The sequence below is a fragment of the Eutrigla gurnardus genome, assembly GCF_963514095.1.
Source record: "Eutrigla gurnardus genome assembly, chromosome: 2".
NCBI classification, from domain to species: Eukaryota; Metazoa; Chordata; class Actinopteri; order Perciformes; family Triglidae; genus Eutrigla; species Eutrigla gurnardus.
In genome coordinates this window covers 21,738,865-21,754,570 of record NC_139916.1, presented here as the reverse complement: position 1 = coordinate 21,754,570, position 15,706 = coordinate 21,738,865, and the positions used below count along the sequence as shown (strand labels likewise).

At 43.1% G+C, this 15,706-nt stretch overlaps 2 protein-coding genes across 6 annotated transcripts in view; both read left to right on the top strand.

Annotated features, from left to right (window-relative positions):
* mdfic2 (MyoD family inhibitor domain containing 2) overlaps window positions 1–15,706 on the top strand; it is a 230,463-nt gene that overhangs the window by 60,257 nt on the left and 154,500 nt on the right. The window lies entirely within an intron of this gene.
* foxp1b (forkhead box P1b) overlaps window positions 1–15,706 on the top strand; it is a 145,642-nt gene that overhangs the window by 35,149 nt on the left and 94,787 nt on the right. For all 5 annotated transcript variants that reach the window (XM_084037673.1, XM_084037676.1, XM_084037675.1 and 2 more), the window contains one exon: window positions 12,516–12,582. The gene's annotated coding sequence lies outside the window, so the exon portion shown is untranslated. The remainder of the gene's footprint in view (window positions 1–12,515; window positions 12,583–15,706) is intronic.

Below are 15,706 nucleotides of genomic sequence, written 5' to 3'. Positions count from 1 at the left end.
GTTTGGAAAGAAGTTTGTGATACAGAACTGCCCTACATCAGAGGCCTGTACGGAGAGACGGGGTCTGAAGACACAATGTTCACTTCATGCAAACTGATTGTTGCGTTTGACGATGGCAGTAAAAGTGCAGCAGGCGTTGGCTTTACACAGGGCACATGTTAATGATATTCTCAGCAGCTTAATCTGTCTATTGCCACTGCCCCGTACGCAAATAGTGTGGCTGCGTGTTGATCGGTGGAGGGGGAGACGTGAATGAATGAAGGTGCAGCAACAGCTGCTTGACTGATCATTCAGTACAGACTGTCACCCCACATCTGTTTACCACTCCGACAGCCACATGAGTGTTTATATCCACGGCTGTAATTGAGCTATTTTCCCGATGGGCAGCTGTGACCCGCACCAAGTGATATCCCAACTTTCCATTAAAGCGTGGGGGGAAGTTTTACTGTTGGTAATCACGCCCAGCAACACCGCTATGTAAATATGGCTTATCAGCTTTGCCAATTTGGTTAAGTGACACGTACGTGGGTGATTCGCATACTCAGCTCTGTGGCTGCGACACAGGCCACGCACACTGGTCATTTATTAAACATAGGTAACTTGCGTCGCTAACAAGCATGTGCGAAACGTTATCATGAAAACGATGGCGTGTCAAAGCAATGTTGTGTCGAAAAAAGATGCAAATATGCTCACAAAGTCTGGACACGTGGGCAAACTTAACGGTCTGATTTCAGGAGCACGGCGTATGGAAATTGGAATATCTAGATCTAAAAGAGTCCATTTAAATATTCAAATGTTAACACCAAACAATATAATGCATTATGGCTTTTAGTACGTACAACTCTGTTTGCTGCTGTGAGCTGGGGATGATAGGAGGAAGAGCGCCGCAGATGGAACACGTTGAACACTGATATGGAGCGCACAAACAAAGCCTTTGTGTGGCAGTCAGGGGAAAACAACAATCTGATAACTGTACCAACTATGTATATTCAGTCTGAAAAACACACCTACCATGTTAGATTGTCATTACTGCACATAATACATCAATATGAGCTTCATGTGATGCTTGTTTACATATGTTACTATAACAGACTGCCTGTCTAGTAATTAAAAGGGAGAGAGAGCAGGAGTGGGACATTTAAACAGTATTTTGTTTATCTCTTTTTCATTGCAGAAGAGAATAAAACCACTGAGGTAGCTGACTTGCAGAGATAATGGGCCACCTGACAGAGCTTCTGTTTATGGCACGCACACAGCTGAATCTTCACTTATTTAAAGACACATTTTTTTTGGGAGTGCACCCGAAGCACACATTCTACTTCAATCTACCAGTGTTTTTTATATTGACGATGCAATCATTTCCAGACCCAATTTTCTTTAACTTAACCAATTTGTGCCCAAAGACAAGTGTTTGTTCTATTTGAAGTCTGGTGAGGATGTACTTTTTGGGCAAATATCTTTACAGTTCATCTTCACATGAAAAACACATTTTTATCAATAGGATCTTTGGATATTGTGTTGATTGTGTTTTTCATATGAAATATAATTTTCACTGCATATGTATGCAGATCTTTGATAGCCAACTTGTTATGGGTTCATATAAATACTTTATTGTGGACCTTGCAGTTTCTGAGACACAGCCATTAATCCTCTTGTTTGGCCACATGGACTATTATTATTTTCTATAGTCCTATGTGCCCAACGACTAAATATAGTATGATAAGAAAAACACTTCAAAACTTCTCAGCCAAATGTGTTGACAGATTTTTCAAAATGTCTTGTCAGGATTGTGTTTATGAAAGCAGAGGGAACACTTCCACCAAAAGAAATTCAAAATGCGTCAGTTGCAAACATGAAGAGTCCATCCATCCATCGTCTACTGAGTATCCTGTATTCAGGGTCGCGGGGGGCTGGAGCCGATCCCAGCAGACATTGGGCGAAGGCAAGGTTCACCCTGTACAGGTCGCCAGTCTATCACAGGCTGACATGTAGAGACAGACAACCATTCACACTCACATTCACACCTACGGGCCCGTCAATGAACCAGAGAGAACCCACACTTACACTTATCTTACACTTAGATTTCTATTGTGCTATAGGTTTAGAAGTATACATTACAGTAAATAAGCAGGTCTTATTTAGCCCTCTTCATCAGCATGTCGACAGTGATTCTGTGGGCGATGAGCAGACAGACACAGAGCGATGGTGAGAGGAAGAAGTCATATGTGACGAGTTAAACGGGAGCTTTAAAAAAAAAAGAAATCACCAGTCCAAGCTGTGACATCTGTACCCACCATCAACACCCTGTAATGAAGTAGAATCTGCAGTTTTTAACTGTATCTGCTGTGCAATAACAGCTCCCAGTAATGAATAATTTACGCAATAAGGGAGGCTGTTACTCGACGCCTTTTCTCTTTGTGTTTAAATTTAGCTGGTGTCATTGTCCAGCCGTGTGATTAATAGTTTATCAGTCTGAACTATACGTCTCCATGATATATCTCTTTCCATCTGTCATTAAGCTGTGGATGGAAATTGGTTCGATTTTCAATCAGGCACAGCTCGGACTTGAACGAAAATTACAAAAAGGAAATCGCCATCAAGATGTACTCAAATGCGGGTAAGACTGTGACCCAATATAGGACATCATTTATGGAATAAGTCTTCCCAGCAATACACATCTGCACGCTTCTCTCTTTTTTTGAAGGAGAATTGGATTGATACCTCATAGAAGGCACAGTATGCATCCTAAACGTGGTTTCTTTTCTTTTTTAAAAAGCCTGAGATGTGTAGTGCGTTGTGAGAGAGAGGCCTCCTGCGAGGGGCTGACCAGTGAGCCAGAGATTGGCTTCCCTGTCAAATAAAGATTAGGCCTTTATTTCACCATCTAATCCCTGTAAATCTCTCATGGAGGAACTCCGGGGCTTTTAATGGCGCAGAGGCTTCACAGTCTGCGTCTGTCTGCCTTGTATCTGAATGTACATAATAGATACAGCAACCTGTGGGCCCCAGTTAATCAGTGCATTCAATGCTGGATTAGGAGCCAGTTTAAGGTGAAACGAGAAGGTTGCCTGTTAGCTTCTCTTGCTAAAAAGCTGCATTCCGGTTGAAGTTGCACAAAGAGCACTTGTCATTTCAGATGTAGCCGTTATTGTACTTAGCTATATTGGTGCTGTGATGCCACTTCTTTGGCTTGATTTCCTCATATTTAGTTATTGAATGTCTCCAGTTTACCCACCCCCCCCCTCAAATATGCTGAACATTCTTTTTATTTAATTATTAATGTGTATTGAATTATTGAAGGAAGATAATTTCTGATCAGATTAATATTAACTCCCTGTGAAATATTAATGACTAATGTTGAAAAACGATGAACTTACGGAACTATTAATATAATCACAAACAGACGCAGTAAAAAAAAAAAGAAAGAAAGAAAAAGAAAAAAGTGGCATGGAGTCAAATAGAAGTGCTCCAATCCCTTTTTAATGCAGTTTCCCTTGAGGTCGGTGAATATGAAATATTGCACGTCGACTTTGTACTCGGATGCCTCGGCTAATGTCATTGGCCGGTTCTGCCCGAGGCTGACGGCAGTGTCACAGGGGGGAGTTCACCAGCATTTGTGTGCAGGTTACCTTTGTCACCTTGTCCACCGATGACCTGAACTATGGCCAGGGGAAAAGTTACAAAAGATGTTTTGGCGTTAGTATTGGGCTGGCTGCTTCATCACCCCTGCTGATTGACGGAGCTCCTCCAGCATTCGGCTCCACCCTCCCTACTCCTGCTCCGGGGGCTGGTGGCCAAACTCAAATAAGACCCCCGTCGGTTTTACTTTATTTTAATTTTTATCACTCAAAGGTGGCACAAAGTAAAACCAGCGAGCCCGGAATAAATCCACTCCTTTTGTCGGTTTTGATTAAAACCCTTTAGATGAATGATATTCAGCAAAGATTTTATATATAATTTGCCATTCTTTGGTTTGTCATTACGGACATCCGATTGTATTCATAAAATATGGAAATCAGAAAAATATAAACCATTATTGTAACATAATGCCAAGCGCTGCGAAAATATGGTTGCGTTGATTATGTTTTAAATGCTAATGCGAGTGAAGAACATAATAACAAAGACATGAAAGACTTTCTATTCAAAATCTGATAGCCAAGGAGAAGCAAATTATTTCAAATATTTGATATTTAAATTATTTTCCAATGAACAGAGACATGAGGAGAGCAGAGGCGAATAGTTTCCCCTGGTGATCCTCCAGGCTTCTTTGTTTCCTTGGTGTGTCTCCAGCTCATTAATGTTCTAAGCATGTGAGAGGAGCCAGGCCGTACTCCATAACCCATAGCTGGGTGACACCTCGGGCCCAACACACACACACACACACACACACACACACGCACACGCACACGCACACACACACACACACACACACAAATCCCTCAGCCGTTTAAAGTCCACTGGCTCTTTCAGGAAGTGATGGCCGCCGAGCTGTCCTGATTAAAATGACAATAGTCTAATTAACTCGACCTCAGTCTCAGTGCACTAAAACGGCTGATGGCTCGCCAGTTCCTGTTTGAAAGCCCTTTGTCTCCTCATCGACCAAAAATATGACTCCCCCCCCCACCCCCCAGCAAAATGCCTCAACCCCATTTGACGAGTGCTAATGGCAATCATCTCTCATAAGCTAATTAAATCTAGGCAAAGTTTTCCATTTTTTTTTAAACTCCTGTAGAAATCCTTATGTGCACCTTCAAGCAATGCTAGACATCAATTCCAAAGTGGTGTTTTGGCATTCAACCTGATTTTGTTTCAAGCATTTTCAATCACAGTCATTTACCACTTCAGTCATCTGTGTGTCTGCTGGTTGCGTTGCCCTCTCCTCTCGGTGGCCGTCAGTCAGGTCGAACAGGCAGTTAGAAAAAGGGCAAAGATGGCACGCTGTCGCAAAGGAGTCTTATTTTATGGGCAAAATCTGAGTTTAACAGACAATATTTGAAAATGAGACTCTACTTGTGCCCCTGTGACTCTTTTGCATCATTTGATGGACTCATCTAAAGTGCAGGGGAGGGGGGGAAAAGAACAACAATATTAAACAAAAAAAAAAAACCCTTTAATGACCGGAGAAGAAACTGCTTTTTGTTCTATTATCCTTCTGTTGCTGATTAAGGTCTATAGGGAGATAATTACGCTTTTAGTCTGGAGTTAATGAAACGAAAACTTCTCTTTTCTTGTGGAAAAGGAAGGGCAGATCTTTTGTAGTGCTATCTGCAGACATCTCCCACCCTTGACAAGTCACAGAGAGAATTGGTTTTGTTTTAAGGTTGCTGCCCCCTCCTCCGCTGCCTGTCAGTCTGTGGCTGATATGAGGGATCTGTGAATGAAGCCAGAGTCAATGAGGTCTGTCTCTCCGCTGCACTGTTGCATCTGCCTGTCTGTGGACGTTAGGCATGCTGGGAGACATCAAATGAAAACATCACAACAGGTCATCTGGGATCTGCACTGATTGGAATAAAAAAAACCAACTCTGGGGCCCCTTCGTTCTTCCCGCTCCTCGTTGTTGTGTTATTGCTCCGCTTATGGAAACCAGCATGTGTTTGCCATCAGGTGACTCTGCTGCGTTGGACGTAAAAAAAGAACACGCTGATTTTAATTTATCACACGGCAACGCGTGAGTCTATATGTGGCATCGGACCCTGGACGCCCCTTTCTGAACACGTGGAGGTGTTGACCGGGTAGTCTGGTGTGTCCAAGCCGTCGCCGCACAAGTGGTGGCCAGAGAGCACATATTAAACCTGTCCTTGTGGAAGTTCACATCTGGTGTGTGGAGCTGTGTGTGTGACTGTGGGGCAGCGCCCCCCCCCCAACCCCTCCAACAGCACTCTCACATTTCATCATCTGTTCTCCAGCGCCAGGGTGCTCCGGCACAAGTTGGCCGCTCTGGATCCATCTGTTGTTATTATTTTCCACTGATAATTGGCTTGAACAATGGAATGCCTGTGTCCCCCTTGCCTTTGAAACCCTACACCCTGTTTATTTTCCAGAGGTCTCCTTTCTGCTCTCCTTTCTTTTCTCACTCTCTCTGACTCCCTTTCACCCTTCAATTTCTCCCTTTGCTGCCTCCCTTCACCCCGCGCCTCCCTCTCCCCTCTCCCCTCTCCCTTCTCCGTGATGCATTTGAAAGGGTTTTCCCATGAAAATGACTTTTTGACTGGACACATCAGTACGTGTCACTCAGCAGCTGACGCCACTCTCCAGATTTTGTGGAGGAGCTCGGCTTCATTCTCCTTGGAGTTTCCCCGAACACCATTTCTGCATTCCTGTCATAAGCGAAGAAAAAACTGAGGGGGAGATGAAGAGAATAAGAAAGTGTCGGGACGTTATTGAGACACTTTAGAAAGGAAGACATGGACAATGGACCTTGGTATAAATCCTTTTTTTTCTGCCGATTAGCTCTTATTTTTCCACCAGCAGGTGTGTAGAGGAGAAGCATATGTAAAGATGAATTAAAAGATCACAAGGTGCATTCTTTTTAATCCGGGACACATTTTAATGAAAACTCTCACCAAAAAAATGGCCTACTTCAATTAATTGAATTTTATATTTTAAAATGTAATTAGTGTTTAAGGTTGTAATTAAACAGTTTGATGTTAAAGTCTTCATGCTCGTGTTCACATACTTGTTTTTTATTATATCAGATAATTCAATTTGACTGAGTTTTATTAACAAAGTATTGGCAAAGTAGTTAGCAAAGTTTGGTTACATATAGAATACTCTTGTACAGTATCTGACGAGGTGCAAACCAGAAAAAAACTCTTCTTTGTGACTTGTGAAATGTGTGCGCCCTTTTATGGCTTCTCTATAAACTTCTGTTGTTCTCATTAGGGACATTTTTGAGGATTGAGGAAGCACTCTCTTTTCTTTTTTTGTTCTTTGCGCCCTTCTCTTTTGTTCTGCCTAGTGTGACCGTGTTGATGTTCATTTGTTCTGCCTGCTCTCGTCTAATTAAAAGAGGCCAGGACAGGTAGGGCTCTCAGCATGCATCTGCTCTGTGCCAGTTCTTCATTTGCTGAGTGTTTGTGTTTATGCAAAGGGGCCTCATCCTGCATATTTAATCTAGAGCAAGGCTCCGGCTTTTGTTGTGTTTAGACCACATACCTCCAGTCCCTCTTAACACTGCAGCCTGGGCTCTCTCCCTCCCTCCCTCCCTCCCTCCCTCACACACACACACACACACACACACACACACACACACACACACACACACACACACACACACACACACACACACACACACACACACACACACACACACACACACACAATGCACTCAACTACCACACACTACTTCAACTACTCCATACCTGCTACTTCCACTGGCAGCTTTCTCCTCTTCTGCAGAAGTGGATTTCAAAACACTCAGTGCTTGAAGGGAATCTGCATCAATATACAGTTTCATGAGCATGATGAAAGTCTGTTTAACTGATCATGGGTGAGTCTGTAAAGATTTCATTATCTTTCCCCGCTTTCTCTCTTATTTGTTTCCTCCTCCTCTCTCGCCTTTTATGGGACGCTGGTCGATGTATGCGTGTGCATGTCCGGCGTGTTTGTAGGTGTGTTCTGTAAGTGATTGACAGAGTTGGTGTACAGCGTGTAGATACCATAGTTCCTGACTAAGAGTTAAGTCAAGTATTTAGATGCACCACAGAGTAGTGTAATATCGCAAGCTGAAACTTCCATCAAGTAGTGTGTAGCGCTGAAATGATTAATTTATTTTTCATTCCAGTATATATTTTTTAATCACTGATGACTGATGTTTAAAATCGGATTTTCTCTTTTATGTCTTAAATATTTTTGTGTTTTGGACTGATGGTCCGACCACACATTTTTGTGTTCTTAAAGGTGCTCATTTTGTGATTCAGGGCCTATCTAATTCCACTGCATGGCTCTTAACGGCAGCTGAGTTGGCAGCTAGCAGCTAACAGTGCTTACAGCGCAAACAAAATTCACAGAGCTAACAGTGTTTATCTGAGCCTGCATCATAGGCAGAAACTGTAAAAACATTGTCGTAGGTTTCAAATTACTGACAGTCATTGAACGAGACACGTGTGACGGATGCTCCTGTCAGGAAAACAACAAATAAATCTAATCTTAAAAAAAGTATTTTTTCACCAAAATCATACTTCCGTGCTCCTCAACGCAACTGGGAAGCCATGATCACAGAGATCAACTTACACCGTTTATTTTGTTGTTGTTGTATTTATGCCATTATAACTGTTATGCACTGAAAACATTTTTGCGTCTTACCCTACTTCTAGCCATGATTGTGCTCTTTCCCAAGACATATATTGCAGTGAAAAATGAAAAATGGCCACAGTAAGTAAAATGTGCCAGGCCCTGCAACTGCTTGGGGTTCATAGGTGTGTATTTGAATACATTTTAATAATACCCCCCCCCCCCCCCCCCCCCCCCTGTATAGGTTAACCTGATTAATGGAGGAAAGTAAACACAAATGACTGGAAAATCTCACCAGCAGTTGGCGTATATTTGCATTGCCCCGGTGTGGGTGTGCACTGCTCTGTGGCATGGGTGTGTATGTGCATGTATGGGCGCTTGCATACGTGTGAGACGGTGTTACAAAACCCCCGGCTTCAGGGATGGAGGTGACAGTAAATGGTAACCCCACGGTACTGCGTGAGGGTATAAGTTCCTCCCTTCACTCATCACCTCTCGTTCTCCCTTTGTCTTTGTCTGGGGAAATGGAATCTGCAGCTTATTGATATTAATAGCGCTCAGGAGCCGTGGTCGGAGAGGAGCTGGGACCTGGGCAAGAGTGGAAACCTGATACGACTGGTAACGTTGACGGTCCTCCTACTCGACAGGGTGGAAACGGGTGGGTTACAGAAATAGGCTTGCATAATGTTCACTGCACGTTAGCCCTTTGTGCGCTGTACTGTACGTGTGTGATCCGCGATTTGAACTTTTCGACTGCCCTGATCTCATTTCATGTGCAAAGTGAGATTTTTTTTCCTTCATGTCTGTGGATCCTGAGCTATCCCAGCTGTGACTTCTCAGCAGACAAAATAAGTACTGTTTTTCCATGCCCCCCCCCCCCCCATGGATCAATAACATTAGAATCCCCAAAGGCACCGAGTATAGTGTGCATTGGATATCCACTTGATACAGCCTTCTCTATTCAATGAGCTCATTTAAATAGTGTAAAGAAATGTGTGGCCATGTTTGTTTTGGGTTAGGAATGAAATTCCACTTCCTTGGTATTAAGGCAGCAAAGCTCTGTGTTTGCACTCTGTGTACTTTGTTCTTAGCTCAGCAAAATGTGAGGGCAGGTCGAAAGAATCAGGGGGGATCAGACAGGCCTGACATTCACCAGACTGCACTGTTGCCTTCAAGCTTAGAAAAAAAAGAATGTTAAAAAAAAAAGCACCCCAGAATAAGTGCGGGCTGTATTGAAGTTGGGTTTAATTGGTGGGTTTTGAGTCTGTTTGCGTGTCAGAAAGTGCTGTTGTTTACAGTCTATGTGGGTGTTAAAATATAATTCCAGGATCCCGCCAATCACATCAAAAAGACAGGAAAAAAACAATACTGTTTTTTTTTTCACTTTTTCAAATGCTGACTTTTTTTTTTTGTCTTTTACGAGACTAAGCCATGTTTTTCATTTAATCACTTCTTCTTAATAAAAGCCCAGAAGAAGAAAAGAGGGAGAAAAAAGTGTGCAGTCAGCCCGTTTAGCAGATCAGATCATACAGTAAGCAGCTGCGTTTGTTGAGAAGTGACTCATGCTTTTGATTTTTTTTTCCCGTCTTTCAGAGCACAGACAGTGACTTGGAAAATCTCCTGCACACACCCTAAAAACAAACACCAATGACCCTGTATATACAGTAGATATCACTGACTCTACACAACTCAAACTCTCCTACGCCCTCCTCTTACTTACACAATGCTCTTCATACGGATTCACCAGCCTTAAACCAGTTTCTCTACATTGTTTTTTTTCTTTTTGTTTTGTTCAAACACACCATTAGGCCCTGGAATGATAAATAGATACTGTCAATTTTTATTCAGGTGCTGATACTAAATGATCGAAGCCTCCCGGACGGGCTGTAAAGAAGCAAAGAGACAACTCTGGCAGCCTCCTATTGACAACCATTGAGTTGAGCATTAATTAATATGGTAATGATGTGTGAAGGTTCATTAACGAGCCGCCACAGAAGTAGCCACAGATACAGTATTAAGCGTGCTTGGAGTAATTAATGGAATAACTTTACTTAGTGGTAAATATTCATGGGCCCTCGTGGTTTTGTCTGCACGGTGTGAAGAGAGAGGAGAGCCCGTCCATTAGTCCGGCTGAAGAGCTGTCCACACTGAATGCAGGCCTTTTGTTGGGATTGGGTGCGTTTCATTGGAGGGCTATTAATTCATATTTTGAACATGCAATCTTACAACAAAGCCAAAGGCACTGATAACATACCTAGGACTAGAGAGCATATTATGGATCTGTGACCCCCCCCAAACTAATAGGGAAGTCCACTTCACAGGTTTGTGGGCAGAATAAAATGAGTCTTTGTTCATGCTCAGATGTAACCACAGCAGTTCATTACCATAGCAAAAAACCCTTCTGATTGTCCATTTCCTCTGAAAATACGCTGTTTGCATGCCCCCCCCCCAACACACACACGCAATTACAATGAAGCCTGTGGTATTTGCATAGAGAATGGAAACGTTTATTTGGATCATCTGATCCTCTAAAGGTAACGGTCATGCCATGCTCTCCATTGCACACAAGTCTTGCAATGAGATTTTTCTTCGTCAAAAGTCGGTGTTGTCCTATTTTCCACTTTGTTTAACACGCTGCACCTCACCCCTCCACTTTACAAGAGAACCTTGCAAAATGCTCCTTAGTTCCCTTTGTCTTTCTGAAATTGTTGCATTTTGATTCATATTCTTAGCCTAAGCCTCTTACTGAGCATGCACATAACCCACCTAGGTGGGTAATTATCTCAACCAGGAGTTGCTCTATTCTCTAAAATCTCAATGTGGGAGTGTGTGATGGGCTCGGTTTTCCCAACCGGGCGAAGCAGCGTGTGCTTGTTTATCCTCACCCTACGTTCTCCGCACCCCCACTGTTCTAAATGGCAATATTACAGCTTTGTGCTATTTGAAATGGAGACAATTATCTGTTTAGGCATTACAAGATGGGCATTATGTTACAAGGAGAAAAAGGCGTACAGCTGCTATCAGGATCCCGTCGTTGCCTTTTTCTCTCCAGTACAAATTTTCCGTCGTTAAAATGATGGAACATTTATCTAAATGGATGTTATGCGTTGGGTAAACTCATTTAGCTCCCGGGGCTCTTTCAGGTGATGGGAATTAATGATGTTTAGTAGTTTGAAACTGAAAATATCTGTCATTTGTCACCACTCGCCATTGATTTACGATTCCATTGATGATATGTTAATTGAAGTGTAATGAATCACAATAATAGGGTAGTTGTGTGAGAATGGTCCATTTTGGATGATTGTTCAACCCTCAGTAGAGTTCAGAGTGAGCCCAATGTTGACTCGTGGTTTCAACAAGGGCATTTAACACATAATTAACGCCGAGTTGGACCGGTGTGCTTTTCTTCTTCTTCTTTTTAATCTTTGCTCAGTCTGCTTTAGATAAACACTTGCACAAACGCCTGGCCACAGTTTTGACTGTCAAATGTAAACGGTGAGAAAGAACAGTGGGAGAGGGAGTTGGAGCTTCTTTTTTTCCCCTCCTTTCATATTTGGATATGCTTTAATGCTTTTATTCAAATGCACCTGAGATATTGCCCCACAGTCACTTCTCAGTTTACCATAAAAATAAGATTTTGTTTCCTCCCCCCCCCTCTTTCCTTGCCTGGGTTGAGTGCTCTGTTAGGAAAGCTGTGTGCATGCAGATCAGGGCCGCCCAGGGGGAGTTGAGTTGGGGGCAGAGCAGGTACAGGTACACCGCGGTCACCATCTACTGTTGGCATTACCGAAGAGTTTTTGTCTTGCAAATAAACCGTTCACTCGCATCAGACAGCCCCATTGTTCGTTTGTTATCATCAGTGGGTGTAGTTGTAGTTAACAGGCGGATGGAAATGCCAGGATGTGTGTGACGGTGACAACAGCAGGCTGCAGGACGGTCGACGCGAGGAGCTTTCTGGAGCTGAGATGTTTTCTGCACGTCGGTAGAAGCGGAGGGACGCACGCTATCTGGTGCACCTCCATCCAGACGCATCCGGGGAAGCACACAGCACAGGAATGCAGAGAATTGATTTCTTTCAGGTTTTCCCAGAATACGTATGAGATGAGAAGTTTGTGTGCGTTTATCAATTCTGATCCAAACAGCAACCGGTGGGCAACTTGTTATTAGCAGCATTTGGGTTTACACCCGTGTGTTCCTCGCTCTAAATTGGCTCGTCGGTGCTGTTGACAAGCAGTGGTAATCATTTCATAATTATAAATAATTCTCTCATCTTGTGTCCGCAGGGTGAAGAGGCTGTTTTACCACCGCTGGAATTGAAGATTGCTTTAAATAAGCAAGTCCTCGTGGAAGGTAAACACACCATCATTCACCAGACTCTCGGCCCCTGCATGTGTGCGAATGCTTTATTGAATTGGCTTAATAATTAACTCAATGCAGCGGGGTTGTCTTGTTTGTGTACTGTATTTTGCAGCGTGTATGTGCGGGGCTAAGAGGGAGGGAGGGTTCGAGTGAAGCTGCTGCTTTGGCACTGGCATGGTGAGCAGTAAAGGGACAGTTCCCCCTAAAGGTCAAAACGGAGTCAGCGTGAAGCCGGTTGAGTGATAACTACTTTAAGATCACGCTGCACTGCTGAGGACAGGAGGTTGCACAATACGGAGATGAGTCGTCTGTTCGTACATGTTTCCTGCCTTTTCTGACGGGAAGGGCAGGAATATGGTAATGCTGTGTTTACCAAACAAGAGGGGGGCGGTTTACCGCACTCTGGTCTAGTTATCGTTGGCATCTCAGCCATTCTGCTGGATATCTTGTGTTTACTCCTCACGCCTCCCTATCTGAGAAGGTTCGGGGCCCCCAGGATGTGAACCTTTGGCTGGAGTGATCCGGTAAGGTGTGTGTGTGTGTGTGTGTGTTGTGTGTTGTGTGTGTGTGTGTGTGTGTGTGTGTGTGTGTGTGTGTGTGTGTGTGTGTGTGTGTGTGTGTGTGTGTGTGTGTGTGTGTGTGTGTGTGTGTGTGTGTGTGTGTGTGTGTACTTAAGAAGCTCAGGGCTTCAGAGGAGGAGTGTGTCTGTTTTCCATCTCAGACAGCTTCATCATTTCTTTCTCACATTCTATTTTTTTGTCCATCGTCCTCATGTTTTCTCCGTCTCTCGCCCGCTCCACCAACACGTTGTGACTTGCAGGACACGTAACGTGGCCAATAACGACTGCACATTTGAGCAACTAAGCAGTTCTAAGTAACAGCACGTTGGACATGTAACTGTTGTTCAGCTGGTGATGGAATTGATTGTAGGATTTATTAAAATGTACAAAAACATGGAGAGAAATCCAAACATACAGTAAAATTAGGAAGGATAACAGCCTATTTTGTTTTTCTTTCTTTTAGAAATATTAATATTTTCATAGAAACATTTCCATATCCTTTTTTACATAAACACATGCTCATGGCTGTTATTTTGTTTTCATGTTAAGTTTAAACAAAATGCTAAAATCTTATATTTTCTTGCCACACAAAAAAACATCCTAAAGTGTTCTTCCTAGAATATATTTCTTTTAACAGCATTTTAAAATCCTCCAACTCTCCGTTCAACCCAGAAGGGATTCCCAAAGACAAACAGTTTAGCAACGAGCAATAGTCCAATAAAAATGTAGTAAATCAAATGACATCCTGGATAGAAGGCTTGATGGCACTTCCGGGCAGCGTCTCCGTGGAGTTTGGAAAAAGCCAAAGCAGCATTAACTGTCATCGTTACAGTTAGCAATGGCTCTAGGATTTCAACAAGTTCGGTTCCCTCTTCATTGTAAGAGGAGAACCCTCATCGCCGCAATATGTTAAACAGCCTGTACTCCCTCTTTTTTATGGGATTCAGACAATTACCCCCACATTTGGAAAACAGACTCTGAGCAAATTAGAGTGGAGGATTCCTGTTGCTGCTGTTTATCTGGAGTGCATTCTCCGCATAGTCAGGTCCCGGCTCCAGAAGGCCCCTCGGCTCCAGATGTAAGATCAGCCCTGAAAAATCCCCCCGAACGGCTGCGTAATCTACGTTAATGTGGCGAAATCAGCCTAATGATTGGCACAACTTTCCAATGTGATTTTGATTGCATCGCTAATACAGAAATCCCTGTAGCAGCTTATGGGATTACGATGTTTTAGCTCTTTGGAAGCTGGTATGTGTTTGTGTGTGAAAGCATGGCGCTCATTTGTGTCTTGAACCGGCTGCACTCTTTTTATTTAGAATATTTATGGCTAATTGAAATGTACGAAAAACGTTTTTGGAGTACTTATATGTTATATATTATCATATGGACATATCTGTGTGATGGGGCTGCCCAGCCAATTTATTCAGACCTGATGACATCCATCTTCCCGGAGAAGTGCCTCCGCTTAGAAGATGCTCCAAACAGGCTTCACTCTTTTGAGGGCTTCACAATGTTATGGTCTCATGCCGGACCTCATTTGAATTTCATGAAGCCATGTAAGGAAGAGAAGAACACATCATGCAAACATTCTTGTAATTCGTCCTTCGCCCTCCTGTAAACGGTTCATTTTAAATTGCCTCAGTTTTAGCTGTTGAGGTTGCTTTATTTAATCCACTTTTCATGGAAGTGTTGAGAATAAACAAGTGGATTCCCGAGTCAGACCCACAGAAAGGTCGTGTGCAGATTTATGCTGGGATGAAAAAAGGCCGTCTGTAATACTTCCCTTGACTGCATTTATTGCTTACTTAAAAAAAAAAAAAAGTAATTTCTTTATATCAGCATCAAGCTGAAAATTGCCTTGTATTAGTATTAGGCTTGGTAAGCTTCTAATTCTGTGGCATTTACAGCTGGCTGTGTTTCCATGCATTTATAACACTTTGATTCTTAAGAGCTCCTTTAATCGCTTATGCCTAGCTCAGAACATAATAAACAACTCGCTGTAGCAAAAGTGCCACATGGGGGAGATTTCCAGCAAGAAAGTTAAACGCTTCTGTCACTGGCAGTTTTGTTGCTGTGTTTTTCATGCACCGTAAGTACCGTAATCTACTCTCTGAGCTCGGCTGCTGTAGTTAAAAACAGTGACAGGCAGAATAGATGCACGGCAGCGTGAAAATGAAAAATTATCGTCCCTACAGAGACGTCGCAACGGAGAAGCAAGGCAGAGCCCTAAAAGCGGCGGCGTGCTTCTGCCTTTTTCCCTGTTGATTGAGATCACAGGCTGTGTCAGAGCCTTCTCAACACCCTCACCTGGCCGCCGCTTGCTCTCCCTATCTGATGCTCTGCTCCCATGGACGCATCAGCCTCAGCATCAGAGCACACGGTGGCGGATCGCCTGCCTCTGTGTTGTCTGGCTGAACACGTTGCAGTTAAACGCATACTTTATGCCTCAGTAGAATATGTCACACAGTAGAGCAACATTCTTATTTTCTCTTGCATCTCCAGCAGATTTCAGAGGAGGAGAGAAACTCATAACGTTATCACAGATGTGTTATCTC